Source organism: Triturus cristatus, chromosome 9 (assembly GCF_964204655.1).
Source record: "Triturus cristatus chromosome 9, aTriCri1.1, whole genome shotgun sequence".
Taxonomy (NCBI): domain Eukaryota; kingdom Metazoa; phylum Chordata; class Amphibia; order Caudata; family Salamandridae; genus Triturus; species Triturus cristatus.
This window is the reverse complement of record NC_140592.1, coordinates 1,122,433,624-1,122,448,709: the sequence shown is the minus strand read 5'-3', so window position 1 is coordinate 1,122,448,709 and position 15,086 is coordinate 1,122,433,624.

The window sequence follows — 15,086 nt, the reverse complement described above, 5'->3', positions numbered from 1 at the left end:
ATACTGTATCTTTAGCTATACATATATTACAAATATTTATTTTTCATAAAGACACATATGTCATCAGTGATGTAATATTTGACATCATCAGCAGAGGATTGCGGTTGCGTGAGTTATAGTTGCCTGCACTAACTATAACGGGGGAATTTCATTGGTTTTTTACGAGTGAAATGTCCAGCTAACTATAACATGTGGGACTACTTTTCTTAAGCCTGTGCTGCAATTCTAAAGCGAGCTTTAACACAGAATCACAAGGAACGGCGGTACATCCTGCACACACAAGAGACATAATTACCAAGTGCAGCATGTTTCAGGCTTTTTTCTATGGACAGTGGAGCAGCAGCCTCCACTGGCCTATCCTGGTGACAAAAACAGAGTATTTCCAGAGGTTTGATGGACCTGCAACCACTGCTACTTCCATGCCGGTGTCACTCCAGAGCCGGCAAGCAGCAAACACAGTGCACAGGCACCTGCATCCTGCTAAAAAAAAAATGATAAGGATACATTCTTGACAAGAGATCTTATTAGTACTAAAGCAGAAGCACTGGCTACATTTGTACATACTGTTCTTTAGAAGTGCACAGTACTTGCCCACTGACACTGTAGCGAACACACGAGCTCTTTCTGAGACATCTATTGAAATTCCAGCCCAGCGCCAGTCCCTTCGTTGCAACAAAATCCATTCATCAGCTCTCTCATGCTGGTTCAATTAAATTCAATAGTGCTTCAAGGCAGCGCAGCAACAGCCCTGGTGGAGAATTTCAATGCAGTAAACAGGGCCGTAAATATGCTGCTGTGGATAAATTGGCCATCAGGGTGCGAGAGAGAGGTAAACTAAAATGTGTGATTACAGCTAGTTTTTTTATGTGTGGGAGGCAGCTGAGCTATTACTACACCCAAGAATAATGTTTTTGCACCTATGCTTATCCTGCAGATTTGCACATCTTTTATGGCTGCAGTTGGTGGATAAATGTTCAATCTTTCAGCGATTCTGTTCACCTGGGGATGCTCCTTAAAAATAATCTTGACCTGTGTCTTTCCTATGAATAAAAATGCAGTATTCATTGCTGGAATATGTTTACATGTTAATTCCGTTTTTCATGGCTGTAGTACCGTGATGTGGAGCTTGCTTGAAAGAATTACATTGAAATGTACTGCTCTATCGCACCTAGGGATATCCTTAGATAATTTATCTTGCTGGGGACTCGGATAAAAAATATATTTATGCGGGTGGAAATTCGATTTGTTTTCAATAAATGTGTTGTTTCTTTAAAAATGAACCGTGAGATATTATTAGAAAGGGGCCTTAAGCAATCTCTTGTGACTGTTCAAAGCAAAATTTCTGTAACATGTTAGGCAGTAAATGCGTTTTTCAGTCTCTGGAGCACAAAAACTCCATGCTTGTTCATTAGCGATATGGCAATGTAATAGACATGCTTTTCTAATGCCCCACCCCCCTAAACAAAATTATAGAAAACGTTGCATTTTTTTCTTTAGAGACGAAATATGCTATATAAAAAGAAATGAGCATGTGGTTGCCTGTTCAAGAAAAATAACAGGTGTATGGGCCTCAAGGAAGGGCGCAGTGACCTTTTTAGTTTCAAAGAAGTGAATGTGAAGGGAAACTGCATGTGTGATGTGCTAGCTGTGATGCAAAAGAGAACACTCAACGAGTGAGTCATAATCAAACAGATAGGTTCACTGAACTGGTGAGGAAAATACACCAAGTAATATGTGGTGGGAGAGAACTTTATACTATACTCTATAAATAAGTTGGTTTATATAGAGATATGAAGGGATTGATACCGTACACCAGCCCTTTCTAACTGCATTTAATAACAAGTCTGTCAATCCCATCCAATTTAATGGTAGTCAGTCTTCCGACCTCAGCATGGGCGTCATTTAAGGGTCGGCATGGGTTGCAGCTGCGAACCCTGGCTTACCCCTTGCAGCCCTGACACTGCCTTTGTGACCCCTGACCACAGAGGTGGCAACATCTGTGCCAGGAACACAGGGGCAGCTCCTACCTATGGACGTCAGTTGGTGATCCACTCTTATTGTGTTCTATATTTTTTTTAAAAATACAATAATGTTGAATAATATTGCATTCTTCACTAACAGTGTATTAAACAAGCATTTGCAATGCAATAGGTATCGCGTTTGAGCCATTGGCATTGTAAATACCAATGCCTTTTATTTATGTATTTTAAAAACCCGCAAGCGGTGCATAAACACACACTTTGTACTTACAGTCATTGCTTATGAGAAGCAACGCTGGCAGTAACAATGCCTCTTTTACTGCCAGCCGTGCTAAAGCTATCCTGGCTGAAGAGGGGTGAAACCCCGAAACCGGTCCTAGGATGCTTGTTTCTAGTCCAGGGAGGACCTGGCCTGGCAGTTCGGGCTGGACTGTTCCCACAGGGCACAGGGTCAAGACTGATTTGCATATGGCTGGGTTCAAACTGGAATGGCATGGTGAGCAAAGAAAACGATGGATTTATGCCCAGATCTCTGTACTGGGGTGAATGTAAGACATTGTTCTGCATTCTGTCCATCAATAGTTCTTTTTGCATTTGTCACCCCGAGTGGGACGGGTATGCTCAGACATAAGTCCTGTGCTCTCCATGCTACTCGAGTCAAGCTATCCTGGCTGAAGAGGGGTGAAACCCCAAAACCGGTCCTAGGATGCTTGTTTCCAGTCCAGGGAGGACCTGGTCTGGCAGTTCAGGCTGGACTGTTCCCACAGGGCACAGGGTCAAGACTGATTTGCATATGGCTGGGTCCAAACTGGAATGGCATGGTGAGCAAAAAAACGATGGATTTAGGCCCAGATCTCTGTACTGGGGTGAATGTATGACATTGTTCTGCATTCTGTCCATCAATTGTTCTTTTTGCATCTGCCCGCCCCAGCATTTCTCTCTGCATAGCGACCCTTCCTCCCTCCCGAGACAAGGTCTCTTGAGCGCCACTGCAGGCACAGCTGTTATTTACAGGGAATTGTAACTTCTCTAACTGACCTCGGAAGGATAAAAGGCCGAGTGAGTCTAGACTTGGGCTCGAACCTCCCTCTAAGGACACCAGCGGCTCTTTGAGTCCTCTCCTTATGCGAGTTGGAGCCAGCCCGGCAGTCCCTTTGAGGGTGGAGGACTGACAACCTTCCCTTATTGTCCCACCTGCCTGTTCCCTCGTTGTGCCTGTGTATGGGATGAACCTCCCTCCCATCTGATCGCATTGTGATCCATTCTGTGCCATCCCTGTGTGCCCTTACTACCACCAGCTCATCCAGCAACGCCACCTGTCCCCCGCTTATCAAGAACATGTTCGGCCCCCGTCCCCATCAGCCCACAAGCCAAGCACTGAAAGCAAGTACCAAGCTCCCTCCCCCGAGCCTGCAAATAGCCCACCCCCATGGCCGCCACCCTTCAAAATGTCCCCAAATTCTTCAGAACCTCTGATGCCTCACGTCCTCTCGGACGGAAAAACAGAACCAGGTGCTCAAGCAGCACCGAGACCCATCCAGTGATCAGTGTGAGCACAGCTCGTCTGCTGCACATGTCTCCGAAGCGGCGGGACACCCTGGGGCCCGGGCAGAGGGGTGCACTCACTCTCCTAACCAACCTCGAGGCCCAGCCTCCACTACGCCTGAATGTCCCACAGAGCTGGCAGCGGCTCCTGGGGGATGCCCCCAGAGATGTCCAAAGAGTGGGAGAACTCGCCAAGGAGCCCCCTGTACTGCCAGATGCACACACCCCTGCACTGACAGATGCACACCTCCATACACTATCAGATACACACCTCCCTACACTGTCAGATGCATACCTCCCTACACTGCCATATGCACCCCCCACACTGCCAGATGCACACACCCCTGCACTGCCAGATGTACACACCCCTGCACTGCCAGATGCACACACCCCTGCACTGTCAGATGCACACACTCCTGCACTGCCTGATGCACACCCCTACATCTCCCAGCACACGACCGAGGGCCAGGGGGAACTCAATGCCCCGAGTCCCACCGAACCCAGGGGGGCGACCTGCGGTGCTGGGGCCCGCCATGACAGCGCCTAAGGCCGGGCCCCACGTTCTCTCCCCTCACTTGACAAGGATGGTGCCATGCACACAGACCCACGCAGACACTGCATTGAACCACCGACAGACTCCCACAGATGGGACTTCCGCCCCTGTGGGATGCCGCCCTGTGCGATCGCACATCCAGCCCAATCCCTGCAGCGCCATGCACTGCCCCAAGGCAATACCCTCCTGCTTAGCAGACTTTCCATCCTAAGGCCTTATGACTCCCCTGACCCACCCCAACCCTGCGCCCTCAACTGTCACAGTGTAGCAGCGCCTCTCTCCTCTGTAACATACTGAGGAGCAAGATGGTGTTGTGACCCGCGCCTGTGGGTAATAAAATATCCACCACCCCAAGCCAAATTCCTTTGCTTACATTTATGACTGGGCTGAACCCAGGGTCTTCTCTGATGCCCAGTACCTTCTCTGCCTTCGCTCCCTGGACCCCACCGTTTCCAGCCCGGGTTCTGCTCCTTAGGGTTGGCCTCACTAAGGCCCCCGGTCCAGCCACATCCCCCTCCGTTTGGGGAGGGGGGGCAAACCAAGTTACAGATGCCTGCAGCAGTTTTTGCTGCTCCGCACAGCACCAGGACACAGTTCTGGCCATTTGCGTGCTTTATTAATTCAATAATTATAACAATAATATTGGTACTGACACACTTACTACATCATATATTCATCCAAAAATCCATGGATTCACCAACCTCTTTATTTTATGTACACTCAGACAGTCACTCATTCATAAATTCATGGACTCAATTATCCGTTCATCCATCTATAAATGCACCTTTTGATGCATTCTTACAGCCCCACCTCTCCCATCCGCACAACCAGTCAAACAAAGGTCCCAATCATGAAAAAAACCCACTTTTGACCTGATTTTCAAAAGGGACTCATGCCTAGTAAGTTACGAATTCAGAAACTCAGCACTCGTCATTGTGAGAGCCGTAAGTCCCTGAATTGGGCAGTTTGGTATTTAAAACAAGCATTTGCAATGCAATAGGACTCGCATTTACGCAAGACCTATTGCATTGCATCACGGACATCTGGAGGGGGACGGGAGTGTGGAAAGTAATGCTCACTGTCTAAATAACACGTATGTACTGTGTAACACTCAAAGTAAAGGGGCCAGTAGCCATGGGAGGGTACAAATGACGACATGGCCATAATGAGGAGGGACTATCAAGCCTCATAATCAATCAGACAGCAGCATTTATGAAAGACAATGACACCAATCAATTAAAAACATTGGTGGAGAGTGGGCAGAGCTTCCACGGAGCTTCCACTCCATACTCTGTTACTGCATGCCTCACAAAGCGAGCAGCGCAAGCGTGCTGCCACTATAGACTTGACCTAAAAATGGAGTACAATTAGCTGGAATAGGACATTCCAATGCAGCTGAGGTAAGTCAAACACTGCTTTAAAATTTATGTTGTGTGAGTGCTTGCAAGTGAGAGTGCGTTTATGTGACAGCGAGTATTTGTATATGTGAATGTGTGTATATGTATAAGTGTGTGCGAGTAAAAGCGAGGGTCAAAGGAAGTGTGATGTCACTTCTGGTACCCCAGGCATTTTGCTGAATTCACATCCACAGACCTCTGAGGGATGGAAGGCTGAAGTGGCTAGGGATTAAAACTCAGGGTCTGTGGGTCGTAGCAGAAGTTCGGCACGAGAATTCCCTGAGCCCTTTAAAAGGCGAGAGGAGAAAGGAACTGCAAGGAACAAATAGGAACAAAAACATCAACATGGCCTGCCTTTTGATTGCTATTTCAAGATTATGGTATTGTTTAAAACAATAACTACAATGCTCATTTCATTCAAGGTAGCCTATCTAGCAAAAACCGTTTCAAAAGGTTATTTAAAATATAAATGCTAAAATAATAATACACATTTCGCCCTGTGGATTTATTTATTATAAATCCACAGGCCTCTATTCTGCATGTGAAGATCTCCACACATGTATGTTTATGCCAACAGCACAGCTGATGGCCATACCTGGAACGTAATCACCAATTTTGCTGCCCCACATTAGGTGTAAATGCCTCCACACCCTTAATGGAAATAATTGGCCTGGGTGAAATTTTAATTATGTTGGAGTAAACTGAGTAACTTTTGGTAGTTTTGTGTCAAAAGACTAACCCGAAATTACCAAAAATGTGGTGATTATTCCTATTTACATAATTATAAATAAATTTAGCCCAAAATTACTACCACAGGAGCAGAAGACAAGGAATGTTTGTGCAGATGTACAAAGCTTTTATACGTTCTCAAACGGTCTGATTTGCAGAATCGGGCAGTGTGCGAAAGCAAATGGCATTTTTAAATGTATAAACGACCAATAGCAATTCGGAAACCTGTTACCGAATTGCAATTTGCATTTGCAATTCAGTATTAAGAAGGGCTAGTTTAGGGGGTCCCTTCCTAATAACGAATCATGGTGTCATGTATGAATGTTTTGCTGAAATGAGGTCGCAAAAATTCACAATATACCAGCAACTTCAAGTTGGTGGTAACCCATTCGCAAATGAGAAGGGGTCCCAGAGACCACTGCCTACTCTAAAAAAATGAAAAGAAAACTTACATTTTCTCTTTTCAACACATCCCGTTTTCCTTTAAGGAAAACGGGGTGCATTTAAAAAAAAAAAGTTGCTTAATTAAAAAGCAATCACTGACAGGGTAGTCTGCTGACCCTGCAGCCAACCATCCCTGTGATTTTTGCAATTTCTAATGGGTCGTAAACCGAGACCTACCTTATTAATATTCATAAGGTAGGTCTATTTGCGACCCACTGGGAATTGTAAAATGTGTACTACACACATTTGTACACGTGTGTTTGGGATTACCAAATAGCAATTACCCTAAGTGAGCACAAGTGGCTGCTGGTTGCTGCTGTTTATGTTATGTTGCATTTAGGGTTCTTTTTAGCACAAAATGCAACTTTGGTTCCATTGTGGATGTGAGAGTGAATTTTGCACTAAGAAAATAGCTCTTATGCAGGGTAGCACTTCTTGTGTAATTCCAAGTAATCTCACATAATTTTGCTGTCATTTTACATAATTACGCAACAGCAAATTACACTCTTTGAAATAGTTAGACATGTCAAGACACATCAAACATGAGACTTGATTCAACCTGGTTCTACAGGTGTGAACACCTGTCTCACAGCATCACCTGGCGATATACTACCAAATTTCCATAAGCGTTGCATTCCTAAACTGGGTGTCTTGTAACCCGTACAGCTGACTGTAATTTTCTAGGACCTTCATCCTCAATCACCTCTCCTTCCTGGGAATCCTCCTTTCTTTATTTGCAGCCATTGCAGCCATTTGCAGCCAGTTCCATCAACAAACTGAGAAGCAAAATGGAAGCAGGTTCTGCAGTCGTCCTTAAGGGGCTGAGGAATTGCCTACTTCCAGTCCCTATCTGTAATGTCCGGTTACTTACAGGTAATATTCATTACTCCAAGTCATAGACCTCCCCGTCACAGTCCTTAACGCATGAGCAATAGCTCCTTCCACAGATCTTCCAAGCAAAAAACTCCCTTAGCCCATCCCTACCCTCCAGGCCACTCCGACATCCTGTGGCTCATAACCCCTGACCAACTGTAGCACATCCTGTACCACCAAGCACAAGAAGCCAAACAGGGAGGGAGGGATGGGAACCAGGACTGTGACGGAGAGGTCTACGACTCAGAGTAATGAATATTACCGGTAAGTAACCAGACATTACCAACTCGTCAGACCTCCCCGTCACAGTCCTTTACGCGTGAGCATATCCCAAAGCAAGGATCGGCTTCACCAAAAAGCAGGAACAGACTTTAACAGCACAATCAGAAAGTCACCCCACCGGAACAGAACGCAATCAGCGTCCCCAAAACCAGCTGACCCCGCAAGACCCACCACCAAAGATAATGGGACAGAAGGGCATGCAGAGAACCGCAAGCAGCGGCACCGCAGGGTGCAGACAGAGACGCCCCCTGAAAACAAGCCCAGGAAGGAGTCCCCGCAACGATCCAGGCACCAGAGCCCCATGAGCCACACACTGTGCCCCCAGCGCCCAGAACAGCCACCAACTGAGAGTCGGACCAGAACCCCGGAAAGATGATCAGGACAGAACACAGGCAGTACCAGAACATCCTACCAGACAAACGAGGAGGGACCCTGGGAACAAAGGAAGGAGCAGACTGGAAAACGACCTGATTCTAAAAAAAAATGGCCCAGAACAAGCAAGGAGCCCAACACCCCAACTCCCCGGGTTGAGGCAATAGCGACCAAAAAAACCGCTAGACCGGCAAAAGACTCAGAGGTTCCAACACCAGAGGCCCAAAGGGAGCAGACCACAAAGGCCACAGCACCAGAGAAAGATCCCAATCAGGTGTAAAGGACATAACCCGGGGGACTCAAAGAGGAAACAACACCACAACAACTGGGTCCCCCAAGGAACAACAGGTTCACAGGCCAGACCCTGAAAGGCCCACACCACCACACGAAGAGCAAGCAAGGAGGCCACAGTGAGACCCAAGTGGAAGCCAACCCACAGGAATCGAAGATAGGCACAGGATCCAACACCACAGCAGACCAGACCCAATCCATACCCCAACCCTGAAAGACACCCAATGCCGAGCACAGGACACAAGAGTTAAAGGGGGCTAGGACTGCTGGAGAACAGAGCCCATCCGGAGAGCACACCCCAGCCAGGAAGCACATCTTCTTTACAGCCAACCTGCTAGATGCAAGCAGACTAGACAAGCCCTGGACAGAGGAGGACACAACAGGAGACCAGGAACCACCAGTAACAGCCAGCCAGGCCCCCCCACCAACCTCAACAACAGAGGGGACCCAGGCCTCCGACTGCAAGCAAGCGCCACCAGGAAAACAGAAGCCCGGCCCAACGAGACACCCAGCAGGACCCACAGAACCAAGGCAAGCGGGGGAAGGCACACAGCAAACCCCCGGCAACCTAAAGGATAGCGCATCCACTCACAAAACCGAGTCAGACCGAACCAGAGAAGCACATGACCAATAGGAAGGGAAAGAACCCAGCATATGCGACCCGTCGCCGGCACCAAAACGCAAAGGCCACTGAGAGAAGTCCAACTCCTCCCACCGGCAAATCATGCAACCACCGTGTCATCCGACCACACCAGCAAATCCCGCTGTAGGACCCAAGGGAGAAAGATTCCAGGACAACAGACCCACATGGAGGGGATTGTTGGCAGAACACAACCCTGCCTCCTGGACCAACTAGATCCCTCGAACAAACTCCTGGGCCAACACAGCCCCACAACCCAGCACACAGGCACTGCAAGGCAGCACCAACTGCTCCTGGGACCCAAAGGGAGAGCTCAGCGAGAGGGACTGAACCTCCAGCCACCATGACAAGTCCCGGGAAACAACAGGGCGTATGACAGAGACCCCGGACACCAAAGCCCCAGAACATAAGACACCAGTGGGCACAAGTGCAGCAGTTTAATAAAGACCATAGCCCACACCTTGAACTGAAGAAACAGCACTATCGAAATACAAGCAGTCGAAGAATGAACCCCGAGAATAAGAGAGAAAGACTTTTTAACCACTAGGCCACAGCAAATCTCTCCAAAATCACTGACAAGCTATTGAAGTAGGGAAGACCAACAGGCCCCCCCCAGCTCGCGCACCAGGGACAGACAGCGAGGCTCCGACAGGAAACCAACCCAGCCAGGTGAAGAAGACCCCCCTCAATGAACATCAGTTCCCGACAGGGGCACAGACGGGACTTCACCCAGGCCAGAGTCCACGCGAACAGCCACAGGAGGACAGACCACCTTAGAATGTGAATGAGCTTCAAGGAAAAAGAGGAAGAGAACAACCAATCATCCAAGGAAGGAACCCCCGAGCATGCAAAAACCCCACCCAGGAAGCTAAACCGTAGCAAACACCTTAGGATAGGCTGAGAGACCAAAGGGCAAGACCAGGAACTGGTAATGAGCACCGCCCACACAAAACCCCACAAACCCCTGGGATGCCAAGAGCACCGGCACAGAAAGTAGGTGCCCATGAGCAACAGAGAAGCCAGGCAATCCCCTACGGACAGGAAGGGCAAAACCACCCGAAGAGACAACCGTCCGAAGGACCGAGGAGGGATGCACCAACACACAGCCATCAGAACCAGAACACGACCGAGGCCCCCATAGGGATATTGTATCAGAAACAGGATCGAGTAAACCCCCCGACCCAGCCGATCCAAAGGTAACCAAACCACGGGCCCTGAACCCCCTCCAAAAGAGCCCAACACTGGACCGCAGATCCGGTACAGGGGAAGTCTGGAACCCAGCCCCCGGTGGCACACCAAAACCATCCGAAACCTAGGAGACAATCCGGAGGGCTCATTGACCCCCGCTAAACACCTCCCGGACCGGAAAAAATACCTGAGGCGACCCCCTATCGGAGGCCCCCCCGAGTACCCCTTACAGCCACGAAAGGAAGGTTTGTCGCAGTTGGTGGAAAACTCCAGATTCCCTACATTGATTGCCTCCTACATAGCAGTGGTGGAGAAATGAACCATCTATATATAATACCTAGGGAAATGAGGCAGAGAGTGAGGTCAATAACAGCCTGGGTTATAAATGGCACCCAGTGGTAGCAAGCAATTGTTTGCTTTGACAAAACATTTTTTTAAACTATAAGAGAAAATGTGTACTTTTAGGTAAATTGTACATGTTCTACTTTTGAAATACCATGCATCCTGCCACATGGGCATTTAGGGCCTACAGTACAGGTGATTTCTAAGTATAAAAATTAAGAGTTAGGCCTAGCAGGAAAGGTTTGTTTTGTCAGGTTGAAATAGCGTTTTAAAAACTGCACACTAGCCTTCAATGGCAGGCCTGAAGACACATTTTACTGTGCTACTTTAGTGGTTGGAACAATGCATACTACAGCCCACTGGTAGCATTTAATTCACAGGCCCTGTGTACATGTAGTACCATATACTAGGGACTGATAAGCAAATTGAATGTGCCATTAATGGCCTGCAAAAGATTATGAAAAATCACAATACAAGGTATGTGGGAAAATCAAGTAGTAATCCCTCACCATACCATGGAGCATGTTAATTCCAAGGGGCGGCATTACCTTACTGAAAATGATTTTAAGATACCACTAGGTTTTCACTGGTAAAGGTGTTAACCGAAATTCTCAAATATGCAAAGTTTTTTGCAGCAAGTATAGCAGGGGCATAAAGGAGAGAAAGGGAAGTGGGAAAGAGGGATATATGTGATTTCATAGAAAACGATTTCATGGAATACCATTACTCAAAAAACATTTCCTTTAAACGGTTAATGGAAATTTTCAGAATGATTGACATTTACCTTTTCATACACACAAGTTCATAAAAAAGGTTTTGGGGTCAAAATTGTCTTTTGAATGCTTATTTTTTAAGTGTAAATGCAAACGTTGCAGGTCTTACTTTCAGAAACAGATTTGTTGGCGATATTTATTTCAGTGCTTTACTTCTGGGGACATTATTTCATATTTATATAATTTACATTGTCAGAGAATTAATTTGGATGCTTTTAATTCTCTGACATATTACCATCTGCAGACACCATTCATCGCTGACCCCTCACAATCCCTAAACACCTTCAATCCATGCCCCCTGAAACCTCTCACCACACCTAAACTCTGAAGCCTGAAAGCCCTTTCTACTCCAAAAATCCACCATTCCTGAACCATAAAACCACTCATTACCCCTAAATCCACCCATTTCTGAATCCTAAAACCTCTTTCTATGCCTAAACCCCAACCATCGTATATGCCTTAAAACACCTCAGCACACCCAAACTCCATCTATCCCTGAATCCCTAAAAAACCATCAATGCCCTTAAACACCAGCCATTCATGACCCATACGAACTTATTAAACTAAACGACTCATCCTGAACCCTAAAAACCCCTTTATACATCTAAACTCCACCAATCCCTGAATCCATAAAACCCCTTACCAACCTAAACTTCATCCCATCCTCCACCGTAAAAATTCTACACCTCCCCAGTCACTTCCCATATTTGAACCCTAAAAACCCTTACCTGCCCTAAACTCTGCTCATCCATGAACCCTAGAAAAGGCTTTGGCGCAATAGCCAGAGCTGCTGACTCTAGAGCTGGGGGTCCTGATTCGAGTCTCAGCGTTGGCGCAACATCCTGTGATTGTGGGCAAATCACTTAATCTCCCCGTGCCAATAGACAACGCCTGGATACCCTCACAGGTTATAAGCGGCACTATATAAATCTACAAACTTTAAACCCTAAAACCCCTTGATAACCTTACACTCCACCCTTACACTTCACACACCTAAACACCACTCATCCCTGAACCCTAAAAAACACTCACTACCCCTGCACTCCACCCATCTCTGAACCTTAAAATCCCATTCTATGCCCAAACACCAATTAATCCTGACCTCAAAGACCCCTCATCACCCTAAACATTACCCATCCCTGAACCCAAAAATTCCATAAGAGTCCTAGACTCCACCCAAGTTTAATGTCATTTTGGATTTTCTTTAAAATTATGTTTCCTTTAATTGTGGATGTTTTGATATTTCCTACAATGTTGTTCCTCAATTTTTGTTTTTGTTTTCCATTATTGCACTTACATCAGGCACGGAAAGAGAGAGAGAGGACAGGTAACACGAGTGGAAGGAAAGAGCAAGTGTAGAGAGAGGGAACAAAGAGGGAGAAGAGAGTATGAGGAGGTAAAAAGACAAACCAAGGATGGATATAAGAGGAGAGAGATAGAGAGGAAAAAGGTGAAAGGTTATGCTTGGCAGATTTTACTCCAGGTTTTTGGTTTTGGGTCTGGCTGGCCCTGCTGGGAATAGTAGTATGCATGGTGTAAAAAACAATCACCCTTGTAGTTCAAAATGAGTTCAAATTCAGACTTACATTTCGGCAGTAGTAATCTGATCACAGACTTTACGTCCCATGAATAGGTCTGCTCTTTTTACAAAACATTAGGTGTGCGAAAATAAGATATTTCGGGCATGTAATTGATTGTGGAGACTGGGAGGGAGTTTCTGGTTCAGTTGCGATTGAAATGAAAGGGATCTCCTTTGCCACCTTTAGTAAGCACCCCATGTCCAGAGAGTATTGCGAATGTGCCAGTGTCCCTTTCATTCACAAAACAATGAAAGATAAAGCAGCAGCAAACAGCAAACCGAAAGCAAATTCAACTATTAGAAGACTAATTCATAGTATCCGAAGTCTGGTGGAAAAGAACATGCTTAGTATTTAAGAGTAAAATATGTAAAGTGAAGTATGCGCTTGGTATGTGCACACGATGGAGCATTCATTAAGCTGTCCTTGCCTCGCGCACAGATGTCTCTGTGCTTCAGGGAATCGTTGCTCGCCGCATTCAGCAAAATGTCAAATTGCCACAGACTGGCTTTTTAAAAGTTGTAAAAGGCCACTTTGGTTGGATCAAAGTTAAAGGTTAAGTTGAAGACCAAGTGGATCAATACAGCCCGAGCCCATCGATTGCTGGAGCAGTTATCTCAGCATCCAGCCTTTCGGTTCACCTGCAGACTCTCCTTTAGCTGCTGGCAAGAGCTTTACTTCCAGCTTCTCTCACTTTTAAACATCACCTTTTGATATCGTATGCCAAACTGTGCCCTATGTAATATCCCCACTCACCTGCCTATCTGTTTCTGGTTTGCCCCGAGTTTCACAAATATCACATACATGTGAATTATTCTGGTTTGGGAGGACCCTGGATGCCACCTTCTTTTGAACCTTATCTTTATGAGTAACACGCATGAAATCAATGCACCCTTGCAAGATTGATTTGAATCTGTACAATTAAAATTTTAGAAAATGTTGCATCTTTGAGTTCAGCATTTTCATTGAGCATTTTTGAGGCAAGCAATACATATGCGCACTCTTGCATTCGTACAAAATCATCACATTCCTTGAGGATAGAATACACCCAGTATTATTCACATCCGTCTGTGACTGTCAATATCTTCTTCATTTAATATACTTATAAGAGCTCGGGGTCATGAGTTTTGCTCACTGAGGCAATCCGGATTTCAGTATTTTTCCAATGAAGCTACTTTGCTATCTGTCAGAAGGAGATAATATTTAAAGCAAAATTGTGCAATTCATAGGGGACTCAAAGTGGGTTTTCAGCGACCAGGGTTAAGCTACAGGGTTGAATGAGAATCCAACGAGCGTACTCCGTCCACGATCAATACCCACTTCAGCACGTCGGTGAGTCTTTCCCCGGGAGTGGCAGCGCTGCTGTTAATCATGTCCTGGAAATTCTGGGTGTAGATGTTTATACGGTTTTCAGATACAAGTTTACATGAAACATATCTGTATTCCATTGTTTTTTTATACTTGTGGTTTGAAACCACTTCTGCCTTTTCGCCTAGTTTCCGAGACGAAACACGTTGGCGGCATTAGAGAAAAGTATATGGAAAAAGAATGAGAAGAATATGAATAAAGGAATTTGTTTTTATATCAACAAACTTGAATGGAGTCTGTGTATTATGTAACTTTGGGCCAGATGTACAACCCTTACACTTGCGAGTGGCAAATTGTGTCGCTTTGCGATTGGCAATTTGCGACTCACAAAATGTAATAGATGTAATAGATAGTGGCCTGCTGGGATTAGCAGACCACCAAGTCTGTGACTGCTTTTTGAATAAAACTTTTTTTTTTGTTTAAATGCAGCCTGTTTTCCTGAAAAGAAAACGGGATGCATTTAAAAAAGAAAAAAGAAAAGTTTCTTTTTCATTTTTTAAGAGTAGGCAGTTGTCCGTGGGACCACTGCCTGCTCTTAGAAAGTGTTTTCGCACACACTCACAAAGAGGAAGGGGTCCAGTGGGGACCCCTTCCTGTTTGTGAGTGGCTTACCTCCTACTTGGAGTAGGTGGTAAACTGTGAGTGTTTTGCAACCACAATTGCGGTCGCAAAACAATCTTACATTGGAGTGCGAGTCGCTGTGAGGGAGGGATCCCCTTGACACGCCCCTTCC